Below are 14,315 nucleotides of genomic sequence, written 5' to 3'. Positions count from 1 at the left end.
GGTTATGCTGGAGCATGAACAAAAAGCTGTATTAAGAGTTGAAATATTAATGGATGCTGATAGTCAAACGAACTTATGAAGGAAGATTTAATCTCAAGAGGCTGACTGAATGGAAGTACCATTCTCATAAGCCCAGATATCTATCTATCTTTATTTAATAACCACATATAGCAAACATTCAACAAGGTTGCATGGCAGACTGATGAGACAATAGTACTAATTAATATCAATAGTAATTTCTTAATTGGATTGTGCTCCATGATTTACCAAGGGCTGTCACATCCATTCTCTCATTAGGTTCTTACCACAGTTCACAGGAAGTTGAAGCTCAGAGATCATTTTTGTTGTTTACACTCAATTCCTTCCTTCAACAAAATATAGCGTGCTAACGTGTGCCAAGTGCTATTGGAGGTACTAATAATTCAGGAGTGGACAACAGAGATAAAAGCTGCTGTTCTCATATAGCTTACATTCTAGCAGGAGACAGAAAATATACAATATATATAACAAATAAGTAAATTATGCAGTTATTTAGAACAGAATACTAGACTGATGCAGCAATTTTAAAAGTATCAAATATTATGGAAAATTAAATAAATTGGGGTAACAGGAGGTGCTAGGGGAGGGAAGCAGTTTTAAATAGCATTGGCAAGAGAGGCCTAATTGAGAAGGTGCGATTTGAAAGAGCACATCTGGGAGAAGAGGGCTCCAATCAGGGGGAACAGTCTGTGCAAAGTTCTCGGGGGCACGAGCTTGGCTGGACTGTTTGACGTGCAGCAAGAAGGCCAGTGTGATGAGGACAATGACACGCGATGAGAAAAGGCACGGGGAAGGCATTGAGCCCCATACATTAGGGCCTTAGACGTCTTTGTAAGGATTGCAGCTTTCACTCTAAGTGCAATGGGAAGCTGTTCTGGCTGTTATGATGAGAAAAGACTGTAAGGGGACAAGAGGAGAAGCAGGGAGACGAGTTAGAATGCTATTACAACAACCCAGGCAAGAGATGACAGCAGCTTGGTCCGTGGTTATAGCAGTGGAGGTAGAGAAATGGATTCCGGAAATATTTTGAAAGTACAGCCAAAAAGATTCCCTGATGTGGAATGTGAGCAGGAAAGATAGACGATGCCAAGGAGGACAGTAAAGTTTTGGGCCTGTGCAACTAACAGGATAGAGATGCTATTTACTGAAATGAGGAAAACTAGGCAGAACAGATTTGAAGAATTTGAGTTCAGTTTTGCAAGTATTAAGTTTAGATGTCTATTCGACATCCAAGTGGAAATGTTGACTAGGCAGTTAGATATATGAATCAGAAGTTAAAGGGAGAATTCTGGGTTGGAGATAAAATTTGGAAATTGTCATCATTTAGATGGTATTTAAAACCATGAGCATAGATGACATCACTAAGAGAGTGAGAGAGATAAGGACCAAGAACTGAGCCCTGTCGCTCTCCAAGGTAAAAGGTGAAGAAAAGAGAAGGATTCGGCAAAGGAGTTTGAGAAGGAACAAACAGTGAAGGGGAGGAAAACCAGGAGAGTGTGGTATTCTTGGGAGGCAAAAGGAAGAAGATATTTCCAGGAAGAGGAAGCGACCAATTGTGTCAGTTCCCCTAAGGATAAAAACTAAGACCACTGTATTTAACAACATGGAAGTTGCTGTTTTTAGGAAGCTCAACAAGACCTGCTTCTATGGAATGATGGAGATGAAAGCCTGATTGAAATAAGTTTGAGAGATAATGGAAAGAGAAGAATTAAAGATAGCAAGTGTAGAACATTTTCAAGGACATTTGCCATTAAGAGAACAGAGGAATGGGGGCATTGGGTGCAAGACTTAAGAGAAAGCATTTTTAAGATGGGAGAAATAACAGCATGTTTCTGTGTTACTGGTAATAATCCAGCAGAGAGGAAAATTGATGATGGAGGAGAAAGAGGAGCACTACAGTGTACTTGAGTAGATGAGAGGGTGTGCAGTCTCCTTCACAAACCAGGGCATAGCAAAACGACTTACCCATGATCACACAACTAATAAATGATAGAGCCTAGATTTGAACCCAAGCCCCATGCTCAGCATTCTTTCCACTACACCATTACGGAAGAGGCCCTGGTGTCACGCACTGAAACATACTTGGCTAATGTTCATCAACCTGTGCCTAATTACATTATTTCAGAGCTCACCTGATTTCTCCTAGGCAATTCATTTCAACATATTCAGTGTTTGTCTAATGTGTGTAAGGCACCAGGCTGACAGGGATGGGGGAAGAAGGAATACAAATGTGAATGACATAGCACCGTCTCTAAGGAAACTTACAATTCTGTGAAGTTTAAGCAAGTAACAGAGAAGACGAAATAAGTGTACTATTGGACAGCTCCAAAGATGAAAGTATTTCCTCACATTGAGGCACACTCCACCTATTGGCAACTTCCTCCAATTTGGTTCTAAGTCTGCCCTCTCCAGAAACAGTGACTAAATCTATTCTTTGAGAAATGTGGATGCATCACAAGTCCTTTCCTACTGGTAGAAATCTGTCCCAACTGTGATCGGGGAATAAAGAATACATTACAAGCCCATAAGCATATAAAGGGGAAAGTAATGAAACCACCAATATGAACCTATTTCATGTCTTTATTTTCAACCCCATCTTCTGTAGTATGAAAGACAATTTATACTTATGGTATTAAACTCAGCAGTGGGACTACTGGGTTTCATAATATGGAGATAGTTTATATTCCAGAAAATACTCAAAACACTTCTTTTGACATATGTGTTAAATATTTCAGAAGAATAATGCTTTCTGAGTATAAAAACATTAGTTCTATCCCATAGCAAAGTACATTATTGTGTATTAAGTACTTGTTAAGGTTATTATGAGAACTTGTCAATTCTTTTCATTAAAACAGATAGAAGCTCCATTTAGAAGTCCCATGGACTTCTAGAGAACAAAATTTGTGGTGCAAGAATCTTTTTCTTTCTATTAAATAAGTGAGAGCATTTGCAGGAAAACAAAGTATTCTCTTCTACTTAGGGTGTTCTTTTAGGAAACCAAATCTCCAATGTATTGGATCTGCAGCAACTAATTGTGATGATAACTAAAGAAGAGTTAATATTTTGATGAAGAAAAGCATCAAGAGCAGGCAAATACAAGAAAAGTCAAAATCTATTTTCTTGGCCTGAAATTCCCATGTGCACTCCTTTTAGCAAATTCCTACTCAGTCTTTAAGAGCCTTTGCAAATGTCAGCTCCTCGTCAGGTCTTCCCCTCCCCATCTCCATCCCCACCTCACCTCACGCTCTCCCCACTGTACTCCCACAGCACTTTGTAAACAGCTCAGTCCCGATACTTCATTGAATTTGCCAATCTGTCTTCCAAGCCTGTGAGTTTCTTGAGGTGAGAGGGTTACCATATCCTATCTTTGTGTTCCCAGTGTACCATATAGTGCCTGAAACATGGAAAGTATTTAATAAATGTTGATGAAGTGAAGGAATGATGAGTGAGTCAGTGAATGAATGAAATGAGACGGAAAAGCAAAAATAGAACTAAGGGTTAGGAATAAAAAGAACAATGAATTTTCAATAACTAGGAGGCTCCCTTATTTAGTCATCCCTTCATTTCACAGAGGAAGAAACTGAAACATGTTAGTTAAATGAACTGTCTAAACTAGTTACCGTCTGAAGCAGGGCTACAGAGCAACAGGTCTTAGTCTCAACCAAGCTCCTGATCTTCTTTCATTATTGTACACAGATCACACTGTATTGTCAGCCTTCCCCATCACATCAAGCTCCTTGAAGGCAGTAAGGACATCTTATCTATCTCTAATCTATCCCTTGATTGATTATAGTGATGAAGGTAATGAATATAGCCCATGGTGCCACAGAAATAACCTCAAAATCAGATATATGGACTTGCAATCCCCTTTAACACCACTTGTCTATATTAATTTCCAGACAGCCAAAGATATCTGAGTGAGCTTTAGTGAATTAATTCTGAGCTTTAGGACCAAACACACCTGAGTTTAAATCACAGCTCTGAAATTTACTGTATGATATGAGGCATATTATTTAAAATTTCAGAGCTCGGTGTCCTCATCCGCAGCCCAGATCAGCAAGGGGGAAGGGCAGGTAATAATGCCTATCTGCAAACTAGCATATTATAGGTATTCGGTAAATGGTAGTTAATATCTTATTGTTGTTAATATAAAGAAGTAGAGTACTTTCTCAACTCCTCTCTGCATATCCAACTCTCATCTGTCCTTTATTCTGTTTTATTTTTTTTCTGAGGAGGATTTGCCCGGAGCTAAAATCCCTCCGTGCTAATCTTCCTCTATTGTTTTTTGTAAGTATGTGGGCTGCCAGCACAGCATGGCTGCTAACAGAGTGGTGTGAGTCCACACCCAGGAACCAACCCCGGGCCCCTGAAGCAGAGCTCACCGAACTTAACCACTAGGCTGCCAGGGCTGGCCCCATCACCTATCCTTTAAATCACATTTCCAGGCAGACTTCCCCATAAATTCTCAGTGATAACTGCATTTTCCTGACTTTCCATGATGCTGAAGTGTCCATACATATCTTTTAGTATTGGATTATAAATTCTATCTTGTGCTATTTTCTAATTGTTCATTATGTGCATATCTCATTTTCCTCATCAGATTGTAAGCTTTTGACCATATAATATGATGCCACAGGGAGAATAGAGGCAAGGAAACCAGCATAGAGACTAATTATAATAGCCTGACAAGAGATATTGAGAATGAGGACTAGGGCAGTGGCAGTGGAAAGAAGATAAATGGGTTTAAGAGACATTTTAATGACAGAATTGGCAATATCCAGACACTAACTAAATGTGATAGATAAAGAGGGAAAAGTCAAAGATGATTCTAAGGTATCTAAATAAATGGTTGACCAGATGACGATTCTATTATCCAAAATAGGGATTAAAATAAAAAGAGGAGATGGGGGCTTGGGGAATAATGGAAGTGGGGAAAGAAAAAAGATGTTTAAGACATGTTACATCTTTTACAAGGAGGCACAGTGGGCATTAAAAAGATAGAGAAAAAGATCTAAGATATTGAAGATTCTTGTTTGCAGATATTTCCTCAGGAAACAGCCAATTCTGACTCTAAGCTGGACAAGACATAAAAGAGACTGGGACGGGGTGGAGCTGGGGGACACGGGGATGGAGAAAGCAGTTTTTTCAGTGAGACCCTAGTTTTCGCCCTCCAGATGGTCAACGTTACAAGTAAACAAATTTTGATCTGCCCTCAGGGAGAATTTTCTAATAACATGAGGATGTTACTGAGTCACCATATCTTGGAGGAAACAGCTCTGCTTTGGGATCCAGGAAGCTAAGCATCCCATTGTGTGACTTTGGACAAGTCATTTCACCCCCAACTTCTGCTGCCCCTTCTGCAAAATTCAGAACAAAGCTTTCATCCTCATTGTTTGGATGCCAGTGCTTATTAGGAACTTCCCGTACCCTGAGTGGAAGAGAAGAAATTGATTTGTGACCATCAATGCATTTCACCTCAAATGCAGATGGAGTAAATAAGGATACAGCTCAGATCAGGAAGAGAAAGCAAAACCTCATTTATGAACCCAGCTGATCCCCGCACCCATCCTTATAACGAGTAGCTTAGACAGCACACACATTTCAGTTTCCTCCTTGAGACCTTTCTCCATCTGTTATTCTATTCATTCTCCAAGGTCATGAGTTTACCTATGAATGAATAAATTATGGTGGAAAAGCTTTTATAAATTATGATAGAACAGCTTCTCAACTGATCTGGACAGCTTGAAATATATGCCAAATTAGCTTGGCAAGGCAGTCATCTAACAGGAGATAAGCTGTAGGTAAAATTCTCTAATAAACCAATTTTTCTCATTATACCTATACAAATTCTGTTTGGAGATTCCAAAACACTATCTTGTCTGATTTAGGCAGTCAGGTTTAAGTGCATTTTTTTTCACAAATAGACAAGTTGAGGAGGAGGAAAGGGTTCTAATAACTATTCCTCAAAAGAAATCATTTGCATGGTGTCCATAAGGCACACTGTAAAGAACAATGGTATCTGTAAGGTGCAGACGCTCTAAGGAATAATGGCTGGTCATGAGAAGACTTGTTTTTTAATCGCAGGTCTGTTGATTGCTGTGCAGCTTCAGACAAGTCACCTAATACGTTAATTTCCTCAGCTACATAATGCTAAGTATGAAGAAAAAGAATGTAGATGAAAATCCTTTGAGAGGTGTAAATTGCTTTGCAATGAAAGACTTTATTACTAATACATAATTCCTCCTTTCCTCATTCTATTTATATTGAAATGATGTCATTAATATATCTTTGGGATAACTCATAATTCTCTCTTCCCTCCATCAGATTTGTTAATGAAATGATTGAGGGCGTTTTGGTAGATAGGTAAAAGACTTAGAGACAAAACCTGCTGAAGGAACAAAGCCAAATGCCTCTGGAAAATGTAAGGGTACGTTAAATGAGAAAATCAAAGACTATATATTTAATGTGTTTGTAAGACAGAAGCTATGTCTTTATTATTTTTCAGATCTGTCATTTAAAAAACAAAAGTAGTAGAATATACTCAAGAGGTTTAATATTACGCTAATCAAAGCTGACAACCATGAAAACCATTTATTGTTGTATGTGAACCACTAATTTCAGATGAAATCTAAAACACCCAAGCCCCAATTGTTAACACTGACATGCCAACAAAAACCTTAAGGAAATCTTTTGTGGGTAGATTACACTGTTGTTATGCATTTACTTGAGAAAACGAAATATATGAGTAACTAATGTACGTAACTAAATCCTACTGTATCACTACAGTGGTTCAGTGAAATCCACTCCGTCAAAAGTTGAACAGATTATACTATACGGCTTAATTTAAAGTCTATGCTGTCATCCATCGAATTCTGATGACTACACTTTTCAATGTAGTGTATGTGGTTAGAGCATTGCCTAGCCTAAATGAACGCAAGGTTGCATTCCCATTTCTACAGGAGCCAGTTAACTTGAAAAGGAGAAAAAAATCAGTGACGTATCACAACTTGCTATCTCTCTAGCCACCTTCTCTGATCTTGGTGAAACTGAGTTCAAATGAGACTAGATAAAATTGTGGCTGGACAGCCTGGCAAAAAACTACTTGACATGCCACCTTCACAAATGAAGTACGGCAGTACCCCAAAGCATAGATGAATAAAAGAAATAAGCTCTGTTATTCAATCTAAACATAGGCAACAGAGCATGCTGTGATCCAGTGGGGAAAAGGCTTTCCTCTCCATTGCTAGGTCTAACACTTCCCAGAGCAGATCCTGCTCTCATGTGTGAATTTAAGCGAGTTGACTAAATCCTGAGCATGTTTCCTCCTCAACTGTAAAATGAGGATAATAATACTGACCTCCGGGGCTGGCCCAGTGGCGCAGCGGTTAAGTTTGCACTTTCCGCTTCAGCAGCCCAGGGTTCGCCGGTTCTGATTCCGGGTGTGGACATGGCACCACTTGGCAAGCCATGCTGTGGTAGGCATCCCACATATAAAGTAGAGGAAGATGGGCATGGATGTTAGCTCAGGGCCAGTATTCCTCAGCAAAAAGAGGATTGGCAGCAGATGTTAGCTCAGGGCTAATCTTCCTCAAATAAAAAAAAAAAAGTGAACTCTTTAGGATAGTTGTAAGAATTACATAAGCAGTGAGAATAAAAACTAAGATATTGTTTCCTTCTTAGAAGAAAGAAGGGGTGATCAACTTTAGCAAATGATGAAGGAAAATGAATGGCTTTTGAATTTAACAAGAAAGGAATTATTGATGACCTATTTTTTTTTTTAAAGATTGGCACCTGAGCTAACATCTGTTGCCAATCTTTTTCTTTTGTTTTCTTCTTCTCCACAAGGACCCCCAGTACATAGTTGTATATTCTAGTTGTGGGTCCTTCTGGTTGTGCTATGTGGGACACTGCCTCAGCATGTCTTGATGAGCAGTGCCACATCCATGCCCAAGTTCCAAACCAGTGAAACCCTGGGCCACCGAAGCAGAGCATGTGAACTTAACCACTTGGTCATGGGGCTGGCCCCTGATGACCTTTTTTTTAAAAAAAAAAAAATTTATTTTTCCTTTTTTCTCCCCAAAGCCCCCCAGTACATAGTTGTGTATTTTTAGTTGTGGGTCCTTATAGTTGTGGCATGTGGGACACTGCCTCAGCATGGCTTGATGAGTGGTGCCATGTCCATGCCCAGGATCCGAACCTGGGAAACCCTGGGCCGCCCAAGCAGAGTGCGCCAACTTAACCACTCAGCCATGGGGCTGGCCCCTTGATGACCTTTTTTTTAAGAGAACATTTTCAAAGGCAGGAAGCCTAACTGTAGGTGGCTAAGGAAAAAAACAAATAAAAGAAAATGGAGATGGCAGGTATAAACCAGCAGTTTTCAACATTTTGTATCCACCAGTCACTACCATAGAGTCATGATGATTTTTTTTAAAAATCAGAGGACTTTCTAGGCTTTTAAACATAGTTATCATTTACAGAAAATTTTAGGACTGTGAGAAATAATACTACTGAGACTGTCTTGTTCCCATGGTTCCAACTCATAAACATGAATCCTGTCTCATTAGTGATTGACAAAATATAGAACTATTGAGAATATATGTGATTATTATGATTTCTACAGAGCACATTGATGATGCATTAAAAACTGGTGAGTAAAGTGGGCAGAGGGAGGCAAGCCTTATCTCTATGTAGATACAGAGATCAGAGAAGAATGAACTTTTAGTGATTGTGATGAAACACAGTTTCATGCCAACTAGATTATTTCTACGCCGTTGAGATCTACTGAGACAGCCTTCTCACTGATGATGTAAGGGAGAGGAGAAATAAAGTGGTAGAGCTAGGAAGCCACAGGTCAAGCAATTTCTTTCCAGATTTGGAAAACTGCATGTTTGAAAGCAGAGGGTAAGGGGCCAGTGAAAAGAAAAAGAAACGTGGAAGAAGGGGAAAAGCTTAGCAGCAAAGTACCTCACATATTAGGATAGGATAGGCCTCAATAATAATAGCACCTAACATTTACTGGGAACTATTATCATTAAAAATTTTTTGTTACATCCCTGGCTTACATATAGTAGCAGCTATTAGTTGCACTGCAGTTCTCATCTGATCTTCACTGGGGTCAATATAAATTGTAAATTAAGTGGAAATGCCATCACCTACCTTTTAGACTTAAAATTTACCTTGAATTCATCCAGTGCTTCCTTCATAGCTTACAAAAGCTTTCCCATAATCATCACAACAATAATGTGGATCTGCAGAGGCAGTTTTTTAATTCTCATTTTCAGACAGAGAAGTTGAGAGGCGTGAATGTTAAGTGACTTACAGAGGAGGTTCGTTTTTGCTTTCCTTAAGCACAGAGTTGATTATGACAAGCCGTTCTTCCCAGAGAATTCTTAGGTTTTCCACAGATAGTCAGTGTTGGACTTCGTGACTAGCACTAGTCTTAGATAAAGTGTCTTGCATGCATTCAGATTCCCTCTTTCTATTTCCCCAAAGAACCAGGGAATGCCCTGATACTGCTCCACTTTTGATCAGGTCTCCCAGACGCAACATAATATCTATGCACCTTTCTCATTTTCCCTCCTCATCCCCAAATTTAACAGCCGATTTCCTATTGTCTTCAGAGCACTGTCAATTTATCAAATACATGAATTTGCACTAAGATATTAGAACTGATAAGAGTTTAACAAATTACCACCTCCCAGATTTGCATTTTAACCTGGGGCCTTAAATTGGTTAATAATAGGGGCATTTCTGACCTTAAATTGTTTAATAATAGGGACATGACAGAGTCAAGGAAGTTTGGTCTTTCCTGGCATCCATCATACCAACACAGCGAAGGCATACTTAATAGTCCTTTTTGTAAGAATAGCCCTAATCTTCATTACATGTAGATAAGTATTAAACGAAACAATGAGGAGGAAAATTACTCATAATGAGACTAGTCAAAATTATAATTCTTTTGCACAGTTTAATTTTGTGATTGACTAATGATAATGTTAAAACCAGATTTAGTCTTAATTCAATAAAATATTATGGGCATAAGCAAATAAATGTTTAAGCCATCCTTTAATACTACCATGGATTTTCAAGAAAAGAAGAGATAAGTTCCTAAGTGTTTAATGGGGCATTTATACAAATTTCCTTCTGTGATCATTCCTGAGGCATTTTAGAATTTCAAGCAAATAGACAAAAGAAAGAAAACTTGATACTTGCTAAAAAGACTTTCTTCCATGTCACCTTTTTTCTACTGATTGACATCTTCCATTACTTTTCTAAAGATCAGAAGCCATATATTTAATTTAAAAAATTAAGAAATCTGTATCAAGCATCTGTCTGTTCTTTTCAGTTCTGTAAACACTAGTTTCAGGACCAAAGATCAAATGAAATAGACGGGGGCAATTTACTTTACATACAATCTCCTTTCCCCTTAACAGTCTCCTGTGGAAATGTGGTTTTCTAGGACTTCATTAATCTCTGGTTAGCTGAGGAATGGGTGGTTTACAGACACTGCTTATAGATGGCTCAACCAATGATTGTTGCCAAGAGGGCCGTTGACCTGAAAGGAAGGATCTTAAGATGGCAGAGAAAAGCAGGGTGATCACCCTAACTCCTGCACATGAGGAATTGTTAGCTCTTTCTATTGCATGCATACATCCTGAATCTACAGCATGTGGTTTCGTTTATATGATGCAGTACCGTACTGCCTTGATTGCTACTTTCTATTTAGCTTTCACGTTTTTCACAACCCAGGAGCAACACTGCAGGATTTCAATTTCCAAATGGTTTGGGAAGATAGAAATAATCACACAAACAACTACGGTTAACCATCTACACTGTCCTTATTCTACTTTTTTTAAAGAAGTGGACTTAAAAACATGTACAGAGTATAAAATAAAATTTAGATACCTCAATAATCTTCCCTCATGAAAGATTACTAGTATCTTTTTTGTATGGTTTACTAAAGCTTTAAAAGTTAAAATTTCCACCCTAACGCTTTTCCTTTCCTCTCTCTCTGCTTTTCCAGATCCTTCCCCCTCTGCTATGAGAAAGGGAAACTAAAATTTTGTTTTGCACGTTTCTCACAGTACTATAATTTTAACCTTTACAGTATTTATCCTGCAATTAACTATTATTTAGTACAGAAGTGAAACTCGATTTAAGGGATTATAAATATGAACAAAACTCAGTTCTTGACTCCAAGGAGCTTTACAGGATGGTAATAACCCCAAGAGAAATAATAATGATAAATACACTTACTTTTCTCTTTATACTTCAGGAAGTGTTTACACATGCAAAACTTCATTTGATCTTTAAAACATCCTTGAAAGGAAGGTAGGACAGATACTATTTTCCTAACTTTACAGAGGAGCTAGAGATAAAACATGCAACATATTTAAAGAACTAAAAATAACTAGATAAATTGTCATAATTGTGATTATAACTAGATAAACATGTTATATAATTGTGTGTGTGTGTGTATGCGTGTAAGTATGTATATATATGTACGTATACACACATACACACCCATAGCTTATCCTTGGAAACACGGCCTGGCTTAAGAAAATATCTGTCCCACTAATCTGGCACACTGCTTAAAATTTCATTTTAGAAATTCCACACTCTGGGTGTCTACAGGAGGTTCCATTAAAATATAATCTTAGAGAGAAATGCAAAAAACATTACTATACACTAATAATTTACAAGTGGATCAGTTTACTGCATGATAATTGGGCTCCTTAGGAAAAGGAAGGTTAGGGTAAAGGTCCTAGAACAAAATAGGAAATAGGAAAAGTTATGATGGGAGGAAAGACAGAAAGACCTTTGATAGACTGAGGTAAAGCCCTGGGCACAAGCAGCCTGAGGATCCCCCAAAAAGTGAGTAGAGTGGAGGTGCTGAGGGTGTTAAAAGGCGAGACGAATTGACTAAGTTCACAACTTTGCTTCAGTTAATGCCAAAACCCTAGGCTCAGTTTCAACTTCCAGTAAGGTCTACGTTGGAAATTCACCTCAAAGTACAAGTTTCCCTCACAGACCTCCAAATAAACGGTTAATGGCCCATTAAAATTAAATCAGCTTTGGTACCATCTACTTCTCAACTTGCCTTTATCTCCCTTACCTGCCACCACCCTCATTCTTTCTTAGAATTAAAAAAAAGTCTAATTCTAAAGCCATTTCTTTCTGCACACTTTCCTCTCTATTCACCTACTAAGGCCATATCTGGCCATCTGCTGTTCTGTTTTCAATAGAATTCTCTCAACTCCTTTCTTACATATTTGCCATAAATTCAAGGTTCTTTAGGTCACTCATTTAAGAAAAAAATTCAACTGCACTGTGTTGCTACACGTTAATCAAACTTCAGGTCTGAGTTCTTTAGTATTTTCTTTACCTACTTCCTCTATTTAATCCTTTCTGTCCTCAAAACATTTAAAGGCAGGCTAGGGACATCTCAGCACCTAGCATGGTGCCAGGCACATAGGTGCTCAAAAAATATTTGTCAAATAAATCTTTAATAACTTTAAACTTATGAGATAGGAACACTCAGTCTATAAAACTCTGAAAACTCTTGGAAGTAGTTTCCTCAAAGTTAACAAGCTCATAAATTCTTTATTTGTCTACAATTAGGATTCCTAAGATATTTCTCAGATTCATGAAAGACCAGACTAGAAAATTCTAAAAATCAATGCAAAGCATAAAAAGCACCTCTGAGGTTTACAAAATTTGCAGTGTTTTGTATTCTTTTACTTCATCCACTTAATTCATTCACACTCTCTTCCCATGACACAGGAAACAAAACCAGTTTGTGTTGTATCCACTTCAGAAGAAGCTGGATATGGCCTCAGAATTGAGGTCTCAGAGTCATTAAAATTTTCTCTTGCTTAGGAAACCGTGCGCCTACCTTGGAGAAAGGGTAAATTGCCATTTCTCCCACTTTGGGGACTGTGGAAACAAGGAAACCCCTACACATCATTTCCACAACCCTATATTACACTAGGGAACTTCCAATTTTAAGTCATTAAGAATTTTAAGAGTGTTTTTGGCTAGCACTGTACTAAGAGCTGTGGAGAGGTACACAGATGGAGCAAGTGCACAGTCCTTGCCCCTACAGAGGTCACAATGCAAAGAGAGAGAACCAGGCGCGGAACTCAGAACAAAGGATGTGACTGCATAATAATGTCCTAGTGGGGGTGGGGGCTGGGGATCTGGAAGCCCAGTTGTTACTAGGAAAGCTGTTTCCAGGAGGTGAGAGCTTAGGCCAGCTCTGAAAGAGGTTGATTGTAATGATCTGCAGGAGTGAAAGTTGGAGGGCTTTCTACTTACGAGATAAACATCTGCCCTGATTTAAAGGTGGGAAGTGCCTGAAGTGTGGAAGAACTTCAGGAGACTGACTTCTTAGCATTCCAAAGGCCAAAGTGGGGAAAGACTGATTTTGAGGATGTAATAGGTAAGTTTGGGGGAGTCAGTTTATAAAGGTGGGAAGGGAAAGAGACATTTTTTTGTTACATAAGTTTAGATTTGATGAGATGGTTAAAAAACAAATAGGAAAATTACATGAGAAGAATGATTGACAGCTATGTAAAAATGAGATTGCAATAGAGAAGTTTTGGGGCTCAGGAAATAAGCTAGACATGCCATAATTTAGGCCTAGGTTGTTAAGACCTGGAATAAAATTGGTAGCTGAGGAAATTTTCAAAGTTGAATAAATAGTAATAATAATTTTGAAAGGGTATGCTACAAACTATCTCATTACTACTCTTTAATTATTAACACAATTAACAATCTCCAGATAATTTCTTATCTCCCCACTTCCCATCCAGCACCTCTCCTGGCTTAGATGTTCATAGTCAACACATTTTGTTAAGGACACCCTATTCAGCACCCTCTACCTACGCTTTACTCAGCTTGTCCTTGCTTTGTCTTCTTTCCATTTCACCTCCTCTTCATTCATGCAAATCATTTGAGTCCTTAAAAGACCCAGTCTAAGTGCCACCTGTTCCTTGAAGCCATTTATGATCTCAGGAAATTCTCTGAACTTCTGTCTGCTAGTCACTTTGACCACATGCAACTTATCCACTTATTAGAACTTTTGACTATTGATGATCTTCATTCTATTTAACTCTTTATACAACAGTTAGTGAAAACTATGATCATTGTAGAAAATTAGACAATAAAAATCACTTGTAATCTCGCCACCATCATTAAAATGTTGATGTATTCCAAGTGTCGTTCAATGTGAATAATTCATACATACCTATTTAAAACACAGTATATACATTTTT

The 14,315-nt window shown here is 38.3% G+C and overlaps 1 protein-coding gene across 3 annotated transcripts in view; it reads left to right on the top strand.

The window, feature by feature from the left end:
* The window catches only part of USP44 (ubiquitin specific peptidase 44), a 45,037-nt gene that overhangs the window by 4,130 nt on the left and 26,592 nt on the right, over positions 1-14,315 (top strand). Inside the window, exon 3 of one of the 3 annotated variants that reach the window (XM_070600335.1) lies at positions 13,384-13,480. The exons of 1 other annotated variant lie outside the window; for it this stretch is intronic. The gene's annotated coding sequence lies outside the window, so the exon portion shown is untranslated. Of the gene's footprint in view, positions 1-13,023; positions 13,481-14,315 lie in introns of those variants that run through there. One more of the 3 variants, XM_008536791.2, reaches the window with a different exon arrangement.

Source organism: Equus przewalskii, chromosome 29, assembly GCF_037783145.1.
Source record: "Equus przewalskii isolate Varuska chromosome 29, EquPr2, whole genome shotgun sequence".
Lineage (NCBI taxonomy): Eukaryota > Metazoa > Chordata > Mammalia > Perissodactyla > Equidae > Equus > Equus przewalskii.
Note: the sequence above shows the minus strand (reverse complement) of the source record. Positions and strands in the feature narration are given on the sequence as shown.